This window comes from Dipodomys spectabilis, unplaced genomic scaffold (assembly GCF_019054845.1).
Source record: "Dipodomys spectabilis isolate Male_0828 unplaced genomic scaffold, ASM1905484v1 ptg000095l, whole genome shotgun sequence".
NCBI classification, from domain to species: domain Eukaryota; kingdom Metazoa; phylum Chordata; class Mammalia; order Rodentia; family Heteromyidae; genus Dipodomys; species Dipodomys spectabilis.
In genome coordinates, this window is record NW_024870772.1 from 45297249 (window position 1) to 45312051 (window position 14803).

The following is a 14803-nucleotide window of genomic DNA, read 5'->3' on the forward strand; positions in this document are numbered from 1 at the left end:
ACTTCAACATAAGGGATTAGTTACTTTTAATTAGCCAAGTCTGGCTAAGAGAAGAAAAGCGCAGACGCCATGTATCTGAATGGTGAGCTTTCCAAACGCTTCAATGACATTTGGGAAAGCAACTGTACACTCACGTATCATGCCACTCCCACTGCTTTTAGATGTCTTGGAAGAAAGTGAATTTGCGGGAGAATAATGAAGTGTCTGGAGACTGCTAACTCACCCTTAAGCCCCTGGGGCTCTGTCGTAGACCGTGGGCTGAGGGTGCACGGGTGGATCTGTCCGCGGCGGCCTGTGCCCCCTCCTCCGGGGCCCTCCGGGGCGCGCACGTTTCCTGCGGGTTTCCTGTCCAGCAGTGGGCAAGCTGGAGGCGGGCAGGAAAACTTGCACTGCCCCATAAGGGCGGGGGCGGGGGCGGACCTCGCCCCGGTCCGGAATGACCCCCGCCCTCCCTCCTGGTGCCTGCCTCCCGGTGTTGTCCGAGACTGGCAGTGAGAAAGGCGCGCCTCGGGGCCAGGGCGCGCAGTCCCAGGACGCGCGCTGCTCGGCGCGCTGCCTCGCGTCCCTCGAGCCCCCTGCTCCCCTCCCACTCCCCGGCCCCCCAGCCGGATCCACTTCGCCTTTTCATCCGGCCCGGGGCCTCCGCCCTCCCTTCCCCGCCCCAGTCCAGGTAAGAAGAGCTTTGGGCAGCCGGGTGCTTGCAATCGGGTGGACACTCCTTTGTTGCGGGGACCCTGGGAGGCTCCGCTGGGGTCGGGAAATGCCCCAGGACCCAGACACCTCCCACAGCCCAAAAGCAAGCACAGGTATAGACGGCGGCGTCCCCTCCTTCCACCGCCTGCACCCCCTGGACTTAACTCTTTAAAAAGTAGGTTTCACCTCACGGTAGTTTTTAACCTGCCTCTCTCTGGGGGCCAGTGTGGCGGGTGGTTGAGTCCACATTGTTGGGATCGTTTTGTTTTGTTTTGTTTTTTAAATCGCAGCCTGGGTTACTAACGGTTGCAATAAATAAATAAATAAGTAAATAAATATTTCTTAACCCCAAGAAATCTTTTTATAGCGTACAAACACTATCAGGTAAGGCTTTTAGGTTGGCCACTGCCGGCAGGCTGGATTTCCCAGCCTGAACTTGACCTGCCACCTAGAAAAAGAAGAGCAAGGGACTTCTCAGGAGAACGGCACCCCAAACCCTGGGGTCCTGGCAGAGTGACCCCCACCAAATATATAAATGAGGCCTGCTTATATGAAGGGCTTTGGAATTGAGATCTCTTCTCATTAAGATCCTTTGCGGGGAGATCACACGCACGTTTGTTAGAGGGACAAACTCACTTTGCTTCTTCCTTTTATTCTTTTTGATAAGCCATGGGTCCCAAGCATTTTCTTTTGGGGACAACGTTAAAGGGGAGTGATAGAAGTGTTTACCTAGCTGGTTTCAGCAGAAAACATGAAGCTAAGTCTGAGTGATAGACAGGGTAGTCACTGGGAATTTTCACAACTTCTCCTATCTGTTTAGCTGATACTTATGAAACTTGTCTATAAACTTTCTGTATATGAATGCCATGTACTGTTTCTCTCCCCCCCCCCCCCCCCCCCGCGCCCCACCCCCTCCCCGACCAAGGGCCTCATGCCTGCTAGGCAAGCAGTCTACCACTGAGCTAAAACCCAGCTCCTTCCAAGTAGTTTCAAATGTATTGAAAATTTCCTTAACGTCTTATTTTCTTAAAATGATTCTCAATTTAACTGGTCATGGAATTGGGAACAGACGTGGAAAGAAAATAAGTTATCAAGGTAGAAAAAAATTGAGGCATATTATGATTATGATCGGAATCTATATTATTATGTGCAGGTAGGCTACTTTATTTTTTAATTCCATCTCTGTTCAGCTCTAAATATAGATTATCACACACAAGTCTACATTTAACTGGTCATTTTCAAAAGCAGAAAAATGTAATCATAAAATCAGTTATGATTAAAGGCCTTAAAAAAAAAAGACTATCATGGAGAAGCAAGCAATTTGGGAAATGCCAGTTCAGCTTTTGGGAGGTTGGTACTAAATATCAGTGACTTGGAGGAAGATTTTTTTTTCTGTTTTGTTTTATGAGATGAGGTCTCATAATTTTGCTCAAATGGATCTCAAGTTCCTGGGCCCAAACAATCCTGCCTCAGCCATCAGAGCTGGGATTCCAAGGTACTGGGGCCCTGTCCTAGCTAGGCTTAAGACTTCCCTGCTTTCTGAAGTCTTTCACTGACACTCTCTAGTTCTGTCCATTCTCCCCTCTCTCCTCTCCCTTTTCCCCTTTCCTCTCTCCTCTACCTCCTTTTTGCCTCTCCCTTCCCTGCCCTTTAACTCCCCTCCCTTTTTTCTCTTCCCCCCACCCCCACTTTCTTATCCTTCCTTGGTTCAGTGACCAGGAGTCTAACTGATCTCTGTCGGTTTGGCACACTGGCTGACTCTTTACCATCTGAGCTGTGCCTCCAACCCTACCTTCTGGTTCCTCAATCTGGGTTCAGAGAAATAATAGGAGCAAAATTGTGGCTAGTTCCACCAAACTTTCTGTGTGTGTGTGTGTGTGTGTGTGTGTGTGTGTGTGTGTGTGTGTGTGTGTGTGTGTGTGTGTGGAGTAGGAAGTGCAATATTCTAGGAAGTGAAATATTTTCTTTGTTGAACCGATTCCTTTTTTTTTCATAGAAAATAATAAACTTATTGCTCACTTTGGTACCTTGACTCAGTTATACTTGTAGAGAGTGAAGATGTTTTCCTTTGGGAATGTTTTCTTTCTTTTTAAATTAATTTCTATTGTAATTTCTATTGTAAAGGTGATATACATTTTGAAAATTCTTTTTAGACTTATTAAAAGCTAAATATAGCTTTTGAATAATTTTATCATCATTAAGTAGTTGTACAAAGGAGTTGCCATTCATCAAAGCAGTTAATGCATGCAATGCATTATGATCAATGCCATCCCTTTTAAAAAATTATTTCAGCATTTTATTAAATGTTTATAATGTCCCAAGATTAATAAGTAAAACATTCCATGTAAAAAGTTAGATAAGGGAACGGCAAAAATAAAAAGAAGAAGAAAAATATATAACATCTTCTATGGTAATCATACCTCAATGAAGTAGGATTTTTTTAAAAATAAGTTTTTTTATTGTGAAAATACCGTACAGAGGGGTTACAATTACATGAGCAAGGTAATGAGTACATTTCTTATCAAGCATTCTTGCCTCCTCTTTTGTTTTTCCCCTACCATCCCTTCCTTCCCACTTCCACAAATATACTCCGTGCCCCTCTCACCTAAATTGTAAAGTTTGTTGTTCAACAGTGTCTTATACATCTCATTGTTATAATGGGTCAACCTGTATCCCTATTTAAACACTTTGTTTTTTCCCTTTCCCTCCCCAAATTATACCGACATCAAATACAGTGAAAACAGGGGTTATACTGTGGGGGAGGAACATACAAAGCAACAAAACAAAATCACATGGTACACGTTAGAAACAATAGCAAGAAAGAAAAAAACCACTTGAGTCCCTATCTGGGGGCTCATTTTGCTTAACATCATCTTATCTGGTCATATGTACATAGCTTTTGGCCCTTTCTGCTTGTCCCAGACATATACTAGTTATTGCAAATAAGGGAAACCATGGGACCTATGTTTCTTTGGGCCTGGCTTACTTCACTTAATATAATTTTTTCCAAGTCTTTCCATTTCCTAACAAATGGGGCAATGTCATTCCTTCTGATGGAGGCATAGAATTCCATTATGTACAAACACCACATTTTCTTGATCCATTCATCTACTGAGGGGCATCTGGGTTGGTTCCATATCTTAGCTATGGTAAATAATGCTGCAAGAAACATAGTTGTGCTAGAGCTTTAGTATGGTCTTGTTTGTGATCATTCGGGTAAATGCCAAAAAGTGGGATTCCTGGGTCATAGGAGAGCTCTATGTGGAGTTTTTTGAGTAATCTCCATACTACTTTCCAAAGTGGTTGAACAAGTTTACACTCCCACCAACAATACAGTAGGGTTCCCTTCTGGCCACATCCCCTCCAGCATCTGCTGTTATTAGAGTTCTTGGTTATGCCATTTTAACTGAGGTGAGCTGGAATCTCAATGTTATTTTGATTTGCATTTGTTTTATGGCTAGGGAGATTGAACATTTCTTCATGTGTCTATTAGCCATTCTCATTTCCTCTTCAGAGAAGGTTCTCTTTAAGTCTTTAGCCCACTTATTTATTGGGCAGTTGTTTCTTTGAGGATTTGTTGTTGGGGGATTTAATTTTTTGAGTTCCAACTATATTTTAGATATGTGACCCTTGTCCGTTGTATGGCTAGTGAAGATCTTTCCCCAATCTGTGGGCTTTCTATTGATCTTGCTAGCTATGTCCTTTGCCATGCAAACGCTCTGCAGCTTTATGCAATCCCATTTGTCGAATCTTTCTTTGATTTGTTGTGTTTCTGGGTCTCTATTAAGAAAATTTCGGCCTGTGCCAAGGAGAACTACCTACAGTTTCTCCTATTCCGTCCTGTAAAGTTTTCAGGGTGTCTGTTTGCCTTTAAGGTCTTTGATCCATTTGGAGTTGATTCTGGTGCAGGGTGATATATAAGGATTTAGGTGATTAACCAATTTTGCCAGCACCATTTACTGAAGAGGCTGTCTTTCTTCCATTCTATTTTTTTAGCTCCCTTATCGAAGATTAGATGGCTATAGGCCTGTGGGTTCATTTCTGGGTTTTCAATTCTATTCCATTGGTCCTGAGGTCTGTTCTTGTGCCAGTACCAAGCTGTTTTGATTACTATGACTTTGTGGTAGAGTTTGAGATTTGGTATTGATGTTCCTCCAGCACTGTTCTTTCTGTTAAGGATCGTTTTTGCTATTTGGGGTCTTTTTTGTTCCATATGATTTTTTGGATTACCTCTTCTATTTCCTTGAAAAATAAGGTTGGAATATTGATAGGTATGGCATTGAATTTGTAGATAGCCTTGGGAAGTATTGTCTTTTTCACGATGTTGACCCTTCTAATCCAGGAGCATGGGAGGTTTTTCCACTTTCTAAGTTCTATTTTGATTTCCTTTGATTTGCAAACCTGAAGGTTTTTTAAAGTTTTCATCGTAGAGGTCCTTCACGTCTACTTTTTTTTGGGGGGTCCGGTCATGGGGCCTGAACTCTGGGCCTGGGCGCTGTCCCTCAGCTCTTCAGCTCAACGCTAGCGCTCTACCACTTGAGCCACAGCACCACTTCTGGCTTTTTTCTGTTTGCTTATGTGGTGCTGAGGAATTGAACCCAGGGCCTCAGGAATGTAAGGCAATCGCTCTACCACTGAGCCACCTTCCCAGCCCCCTTCACTTCTTTAGTTAATTCCTAGGTATTTTATTTTTTGTGAGACTATTACAAAAGAAGTTTCTTTCCTCATTTCAGCTGTGCTCTTCTCATTGTTGGCATACAGAAAAGCCATTGATTTTTGAGGGTTATTTTTATACCCTGCTACTTTGCCAAAGTTTCCAATCAGCTTGAGTAATTTGGAAGTGGAATCTGTGGAACTCTTTAAATAATATCATGTCATCTGTGAAGATGACATCTTTACTTCATCTTTCCCTATTTGGATTCCCTTTATGTTTGCATCTTGTCTTATTGCTGTAGCTAGGCATTCTAATACTAAATTGAAGAGAAGTGGAGAGAGTAGATATCCTTGTCTCATTCCTGATTTAAGAGGAAATGACTTTAGTTTTTCACCATCAATTATAATGCTGGCTGTAGGTTTGTCATATAAAGCCTTTATTATAATGAGGAATGTTCCATGGATTCCTAATTTTTCCAGAACCTTCATCATAAAGGGGTGTTGGATCTTGTCAAATGCTTTTTCTGCATCTATTGACCATGTGGTTCTTATCTTTGCTCTTGTTGATGTGATGAATTATATTGATTTGTGTATATTGAACCAACTTTGCATCCCTGAAATGAACCCTGTTTGATTGTGGTATATGAGTTTTTGGATGAATTGTTGAAGTTGATTGGCCAAAATTTTGTTGAGAAGTTTTGCATCAATGTTCATCAAAGAAATGGGTCTATAGTTCCCTTTTTTTGATGAGTCCCTGCCTGGTTTTGGGATTTGGGTTATGATAGCTTCATAGAAAGAGTTTGGTAATGAACTATCTCTTTCAATTTCATTGGAGAGTTGGAGGAGTATTGCTGTGAGTTCTGCTTTGAAGGCCTTCTAGAATTCCACTGTAAATCCATCTGGTCCTGGGCTTTTCTTAGGTGAGAGGTCTCTTATTTTTGTTTCTATTTCAATGCTTGATATGGGTCTGTTAAGTTGGTTTAACTCATCTTGGTTTAGTTTCGGCATGTCGATATTTGCTAGGAAATCGTCCATTTCTTCAGATTCTCAACCTTATTAGCATAAAAGTTTGAGAAGTATTCCCTTATAATGTTCTGAATCTTCGTTGTTTCTGTGGTGATGTTTCAGTTCTCATCTGCGAGTTTATTTGGGTGTGTTCTCTTCTTTTTCTGATAAGATTTGCTAAAGGTCTGTCAATTTTGTTAATTTTTTCGAAGAACCAACTCTTTGTTTTGTTGATTCTTTGTATGTTTTTTTGGATTCTAATTTGTTTAATTCTTATTTAATTTTAATTATTTATTTCTGTCTACTGGATTGGGGTTTAGCTTGCTGCTCTTTTTCAAGGAAGTTCAGATTTCCCATTAAATTGTTGGTTTCAGATCTCTCCAATTTGTTGATCTAGGAACTCAGTGCTATAAACTTGCCTCTGAGTACTGACTTTGTTGTGTCCCAGAGGAGCTGGTAATTTGTGTGTTCATTTTTGTTGACTATCATGAACATTTGAATTTCATTTCTAATCTCTTCCATGACCCACTAGTGATTCAACAGTGTGTTGTTCAGCCTCCATGTGTTACAGGACTTTCTTTGTTGGCTTTTGATGTTGAGTTCTAATTTATTCCTTTGTGGTCTGAGAGAATGTACGGCATAACTTCAATGTTTCTGAATTTGGACATTTGCTTTGTGACCTAAAATGTGGTCTATTTTGGAGACTGTTATGTGTGCTGCTGAGAAAAATGTGTATTCTGGTGATGTTGGTTAAAATATTAGGTAGATGTCTGTTAAATGTAGTTGATCTATGTAGTTGTTTAGATCTGTGGTTTCTCTGTTGAGTGTTTGCCAAGTTGATCTATCTAGTGGGGATAAGTGGTGTATTAAAGTCCCCAACAATCAATGTCTTTGGATCTATGTGAGATTTGAGGGAAAGTAGTGTTTCTTGGATAAATTTGGGTGCTTTGTTGTTTGGTGAATAGATATTTAAAATTGTAATATCCTCCTTAAGGAGAGATCCCTTAATTGGTATGTAAGGACCTTCTTTATCTCTTCTCACTAATTTTAATTTGAAGTCTTTTTTATCTGATATTAGGATTGCAACTCCCACCTGCTTATGGGGGCTATTTGCTTAGTAGATTTTATTCCAGCTTGTCACTTTCAAAATATGCTTGTTTTTATGGGCAAGGTGTGACTCTTGAAGGCAGTAGATAGAAGGATCTTGCTTAAGTCTATGTCGCTTAATTGGAGAATTAACTCCATTAATGTTAAGAGTTAGCATTGAGAGGTGTTTGGTAGTTCCTGCCATATTATCCACCTTCTTGGGGGCTGTGATATGGTTCTTGGATTCTCAGTTTGGGTGCAGTTTCTTGGCCTTTATTGTGATCTTGTTGGTTTTCTGTGTTTAGGACATCTTTACATACCTTTTGTAGAGCTGGTTTGGTGGAGATACACTGTTTTAGTTTTTCTTTTTTTATGGAAAGTTTTTATGAAGGAGAGTTTAGCTGGGTACACTATCCTTGGTTGATAGTTGTTTGTCTTTAGAGGTGGCATACATCATTCCAGGAGTACATTTCTTTTTGAACAGTATCACCTCTTCCTTCATTTCCTTCCAGTTTTTTTTTTTTTTTGGTTGGTTGTGAGGTTTGAGCTCTGGGCCTGGGTGCTGTCCCTCAGCTCTTCAGCTCAAAGTTAGCACTGTACCAGTTGAACCACAGCACCACTTCCGGTTTTCTGTTGGTTTATTGGAGATAAGAGTCTCACAGACTTTCCTGCCTGGGCTGGCTTTGAACCATGATCCTCAGGTCTCAGGCTCCTGAGTTGCTAGGATTACATGTGTGAGCCAACAATTCTCCCAATTTTTCCCCTTCCAACTCCTCTCACCCCCTAAGTTGTATAGTTCATTTCCAACATAGTGTCTGTTAGTATCACTGTTGAATTAGTTCATCCTTTGTCCCACCAGTTCTGTGCTTCCCTTTCCCTTGCCCAGATCAGATAAACTTTCATTCAAGACGAAAGGTATAGAAATAAAAAACAGTTGAAAAAGGGCATGGGGGACCCACAAAAAGTAAAATAAAAAATCCTCTTTTTCTATTTCTTGAGTTCATTTCAATAGGCATCATTTTATATGATGCACGTAGCTATTGAGCCCCTGTGATCCTCTCCTAAGAACATCCTCCTTTGTTCTCATTGCACAAATGTTTAGAATCTTGTTTATCATATCCAAGTGAAATTTATGGAAACAATTAGAAAAAGTTATATTAAATGATGTTGAACCAATTCTTACCAAAAGAAAGCTAATAGAGACACATCAGTTTCCTTTCTATTGAATTTTGGCTTTTTCTAATCAGTTTTCTTCTGTTCTTCAGTAGTTTCTGTAATTAGCTGCCGGGAAATATACATACACACACACACACACACACACACACACACACACACACACACACACACATACATGTTTGTCTATTAAAATATATTAACTATGGGGTGAGGGATATATAGGTCAGTGTAGATTAACTCTAGGTTCAAGCCTTCATGTGCGCACACACACACACACACACACACACACACACACACACACATAAAATATCTGTGTATAATAAGATTAGAAATACTAAGAAAGTATACATTTCATCATAGTTCTAGTATGAAAAAATGATCTTAAATGGTCTACATCTTATTTTATATTCTATTACTCTAATATTTGTATCAAAGTCAGTGCCTTTTCCTACAATTCTGAACCACAGGCCAGCTAGGTATTCCCTGCCCTCGTAGGTGGTCTGGGAAGATTGCTGTATGAATCATCCATCTCCTGATGCATATCTACAAGTATTGGAAAACTGACAGGAGATGAGAATTGTGATTTATCTGTTTTTCTCCTTAGACTATCCCAAATAAGGGAAGTTGGAGCCATACAGATTCCACATTTAATTACAAAATACTGGTTATCTTTTTCAAAGTTTTGATCATTTGGATATACCTTATGAGAATCAAGAAACAAAGTGATCCAGATACTTCACCTGTTGTGCAGTTAATGGCTTGCTTGTAGAAAGGGGGTAGGGAAGCACTTGGCATATATAATCTAGATATTAAATGAAAGAGTAGTAAATCAAATAGTATGAAGTGCCAAGCATATAAATAATGTGAAATAATATTATCTAGATTGGCTATGAGCTTTGATAAAATTAAGCAAGTAACAGACTCTCCATTTAAGGATGTAAGGCAAAGATAAAAGGTTTTGGGGAGTTCTCAAGATGGCGACGGGGCAGTAGGGAAACGCCACAGCTCTCTCCAACCAAAAAGAGAGTTCGAGTTCCAACCTTTAATCTCCCCAAGAGACCGACAACAACAAAAAGACGAACACTCAGAGAAAAACCAGAGGTGGAAAATAACAAAAAAAGAAAGAGAGGAAAAGAAGAATTTCAGAACAGAGAAGAGCGAAGACCCCTCCCCCAACCTTTACTGGCCGCGCGGCAGTGCGCCAAGCCGCCGGCCAGCCGGCCCGGCAGGGGCTGCCGGAGCCACAGAGACACAGGGGGCTGCTTGCAGATCACCAGGTACCGGATTGCAGAACAGCGGATCGCCAGGAACAGAGAAACCTACCAGCCGGGAGTCTCCAGGAGGATCCCACCCCACCCATCACTCTCCACCGGAGCGGAGAGGCTCCATCCCGCCAAAGCCGCCCGGCACCAGCAGCGCCACAAAGGGACCTGTCGCGATCGCAACGACCCGGCGGGGGGCCGCCCAACCCAGCCCGCAACCACCCCAACTGAACTCGGACTGCAACAACAACTGACAGACTGCAACAACAACTGACGACCTACAGGGTGAGTACCCATCAGGGGACAGGGAATCCATCAAGGGAGACCAGAGCTGGAGGGAATCCCCAGACCCTGACCTAGACTCCCTACCCCAACACCCGGACCACAGGACCCACTAAAACTGGGAACTGTTCGAGAGCCCCACCAGCCGGTGGAGCACACTCTGCTGGCCAGGCCAGAGCAAGAGCGCCCCGGGAAGGGAGCTTAAATGCTCAAGCCAGGAACAGTGCCCCTGGGTCAAGACTACCAACAGTAGAAGAAATTTGAACTGTGTCCTCCAGGCTGCATAACCAAGGTGGTATACACATTAGCACAGGCCTAACGAGCGCGCTCCAGGCTGGGGCCGGAACCAGGCCAGGGGACCGGCGCCTGAACAAAGCAAAAAGGGTCAGAAGTGGGGCTGTGGCTCAAATGGTAGGGTGCCAGCCCTGAGCTGAAGAGCTGAGGGACAGCACCCAAACCTAGAGTTCAAGCCCACAACCAGCCCAAAACAAACAAAAACACATCAGGAGCCCATAGCAGACTCCAGTATTTGGGAGAGTGCATCCAGAGCATCTGATCTTCCCAAGAGCACCCGCAGGAGCAAACACAAGCAGTCTAGGCTGCTCAACCCTTCCAAAGGCGGGAATTGCTACAGCAGAGAGCTGAGAATCCTAAGTGAATAGCAGCTGGAAATAGGCTCCCAACAGAATCCAGATCAGACACAGACTCTCTCTACCAATAGAGAATCAGCAACCAAGCAAAGACAGACACACCAAAACAAGATTGAAGAGCAGTCTCCTGAACCCCCATGCGAAAATCACAGAGAAAAATCACAAGGTTTACCACTACCCAGGACAGCAAGCTCACCTCAAAAGCCAGCAGCCACGCAGGGGAGAGCCCCAGTGGGAGCAAAGCAGGAATGGAAGACAAAAACTACATCCAAGGGTTGCTGGAGGCAATGACTCAAGAAATAAAGCGAGAAATGGATCAGAAATTGAAAGAGCACAAGGATGAACTATCAAAAGATATACAGGATATCAAACAAAAATTGGATGCAAAAATAGAAGCTGCACAAACCTCAGTAAGAAGTGAGATAAACGCCAAATTAGAGGTAATGCATACTGATATCACCTCATTGAGAGGTGAGATCAGTACTCTGAGAACCAACATTGAATCCATAAAGGGATCCATTTCCATCATGCAAACCACAATAGAAGCCACGGTCAACAGAGTGAATGAAATGGAAGGTAGAGTGTCAGATACAGAAGACAGAATACACCAACTGGACCAAAAAGTGACAGATATGGAAAAATCACTCAAATTAAACCAAAGGGAAATTCAAGAGCAAGCAGATAATGCTAAAAAATTTAACCTTCGCATAATCGGAGTGGACGAAGGTGAGGAATTCCAGAGCAAGGGAATGCAACACCTATTTAACAAGATAGTCAATGAAAATTTTCCCCACCTCAAAAACGACCATCTTAACTACATCACAAAAGCTTATCGAACACCCAACAAGCAAGATCCCAGGAGAAACACTTCTAGGCACATAATAGTAACAATGATGGATCTGAATAATAAGGAAACAATCCTGCATGCAGCAAAAATGAAGAAGGAGCTATACTACAACGGGAAAAAAATTAGAATCACTGCAGATCTCTCCACACAAACAATGAATGCAAGAAAAGCCTGGGAAAGCACCATACGAACCCTGAGAGCCAATAACTGCCAACCCAGACTGATATACCCGGCAAAGCTAGCATTCACATTCGATGGAGAACTGAAAACTTTTAATAGCAAAGAAAAACTAAATGAATACATAAACATTAAGCCAGCATTACAAAGAATTCTAAGAGGGGGGACACAACCTGAAGAAAGCAACCAGGAACTGGGACCTGCCCCAAACAGGCATTACTCAAAGTCTAACTGAGCAAGCACAGGAGGAAAGGAAAGAAGAAAAACTTAGGAAAACGGAATGGCAGGGACAACAATGCATCTCTCTATACTTTCTCTTAATATAAATGGGCTGAATTCGCCAATTAAAAGAAAACGAACTGAGGACTGGATCAGAAAACAAGACCCATCCATCTGTTGCCTTCAGGAGACCCACCTCTCAGCCAAACATACAAACAAACTCAGAGTGAAGGGGTGGAAAAGGATCTACCAATCAAATTCCCCCAATAAGAAAGCAGGTGTAGCTATCCTGATATCTGACAAAATAAACTTTTCATTAAAATCAGTACAGAAAGACAAGGACGGACATTACATATTAATAAAGGGAACAATCCAAGAGGAGGATATAACCATCATCAACTTATATGCCCCAAATATCGGTGCACCCAGATATGTTAAACAAATGCTCTCAAACTTACAGAATAAAATAGATCCCAATACGATAATACTAGGAGACTTTAACACGCCACTCTCACCAAAGGACAGGTCTACCAACCAGAGGATTGGCAAAGAAGCTACCGAATTAAGTGAGGCCATACTTCAAGCGGAATTAACTGACATCTACCGAGTATTTCACCCTAAAACAACACAGTACACATTCTTCTCAGCAGCTCATGGAACTTTCTCCAAAATAGACCATATCATAGTTCATTCAAGGAACTTAAGCAAATACAAAGGGATCGACATAATCCCCTGTATCCTATCTGACCACAGTGGAATCAAGTTAGCTCTCAATAACAAAGCATACCGCAGAAATTTCTCTAATACATGGAAATTGAACAGCACACTCCTTAACAAGGCCTGGGTAACAGAAGAGATCAGAGAAGAAATAAAGCATTTCCTAGAACTCAATGAAAATGAAAACACCTCACAAAGAAACTTGTGGGACACAGCAAAAGCAGTCCTGAGGGGCAAATTTATTGCCCTCAGTGCCCACATCAAGAGAATGGAGACAGACCAAGTAAATAATCTCATGTTGCAACTAAAACAGCTAGAAAAACAAGAAAAAATGGGACCTAAAGCTACTAGACGAAGCCAGATAACCAAATTGAGAGCAGAGATTAACCAATTAGAAAATCAGAAAACCATAACCAAAATAAACCAAACAAAAAGCTGGTTCTTTGAAAAAATAAACAAAATTGATGGCCCGTTGGCAAGATTAATTAAAAAAAGAAGAGAGGAAACCCATATTAATAGGATTAGGGATGCCACGGGAAACATCACAACACGTACCCAAGATATCCAAACAATTCTAACAGACTACTTTCAAAAGCTATACTCTCTAAAGGAAGAAAATCTGGCGGAAATGGATGCATTTTTAGAGAAATACAAGTTACCCAAACTGAGCAAAGAAGAAGTTAACCAATTAAATAAGCCAATATCCTATAATGAGATACAGGAAGCTATCAAAAGTCTTCCAACAAAAAAAAGCCCAGGACCAGATGGATTCACAGCAGAATTCTATAAGACCTTTAAAGAAGAACTAATACCCATACTCCTCAAGCTCTTCAGAGAAACAGAGAAGGAGGGAGCTATCCCAAACTCATTCTACGAAGCCAATATCACACTCATCCCCAAACCAGGCAAAGACCCAACCAAAAAGGAGAATTACAGGCCAATCTCCTTGATGAACACAGATGCAAAGATCCTTAACAAGATTCTAGCTAACAGAATCCAGAAACACATAAAAAAAATAATACACTATGATCAGGTAGGCTTCATCCCAGAGACACAGGGATGGTTTAACATACGTAAGTCAATAAATGTAATCCAGCATATCAACAGAGCCAAGGTCAAGAATCACATGATTATCGCCACAGATGCAGAAAAGGCCTTTGATAAAATTCAACATTCATTCATGCTAAAAGCTCTGGAGAAAATAGGAATAGAAGGAACATTTCTAAAAACAATAAAAGCCATTTATGACAGACCAATAGCCAATATTATACTTAATGGGGAAAAGCTACAACCAATCCTCCTAAAAACAGGAACAAGGCAAGGATGTCCACTGTCTCCACTCCTCTTCAACATAGTCCTAGAACCCTTAGCCAGGGCAATAAGGCAAGAAAAAGACATTAAAGGGATCCGCATAGGGAAAGAAGAAGTGAAACTATCCCTTTTTGCAGACGACATGATACTATACCTCCACGATCCCAAAAACTCCATCCCCAAACTTTTAGAAATCATAAGTCACTTCGGCAAAATAGCAGGATACAAAATAAACCCACAAAAATCAGTTGCCTTCCTATACACTGATAACGCACAGGAAGAGAGGGAAATAAAGGGAGCAACCCCATTCACAATAACCTCCCAAAAAATAAAATATTTAGGAATTAACCTAACCAAAGATGTAAAAGAACTATTTAATGAGAACTATAAAAAGTTAAAGAAAGAAATTGCAGAAGACACTAGGAAATGGAAAGACCTCCCATGCTCCTGGATAGGCCGACTTAATATAGTAAAGATGGTGATACTTCCAAAATTAATATACAAATTCAATGCAATTCCTATTAAAATCCCAATGACGTACATCACTGAAATACAGAAAACAGTCCAAAAATTTATATGGAACAACAAAAGACCTAGAATAGCCAAAACAATTCTAGGGGATAAAGACAATATGGGAGGGCTATCCATGCCGAACTTCAAACTCTACTACAGAGCTATAATCACAAAGACAGCATGGTACTGGCACAAAAACAGACCCGAAGACC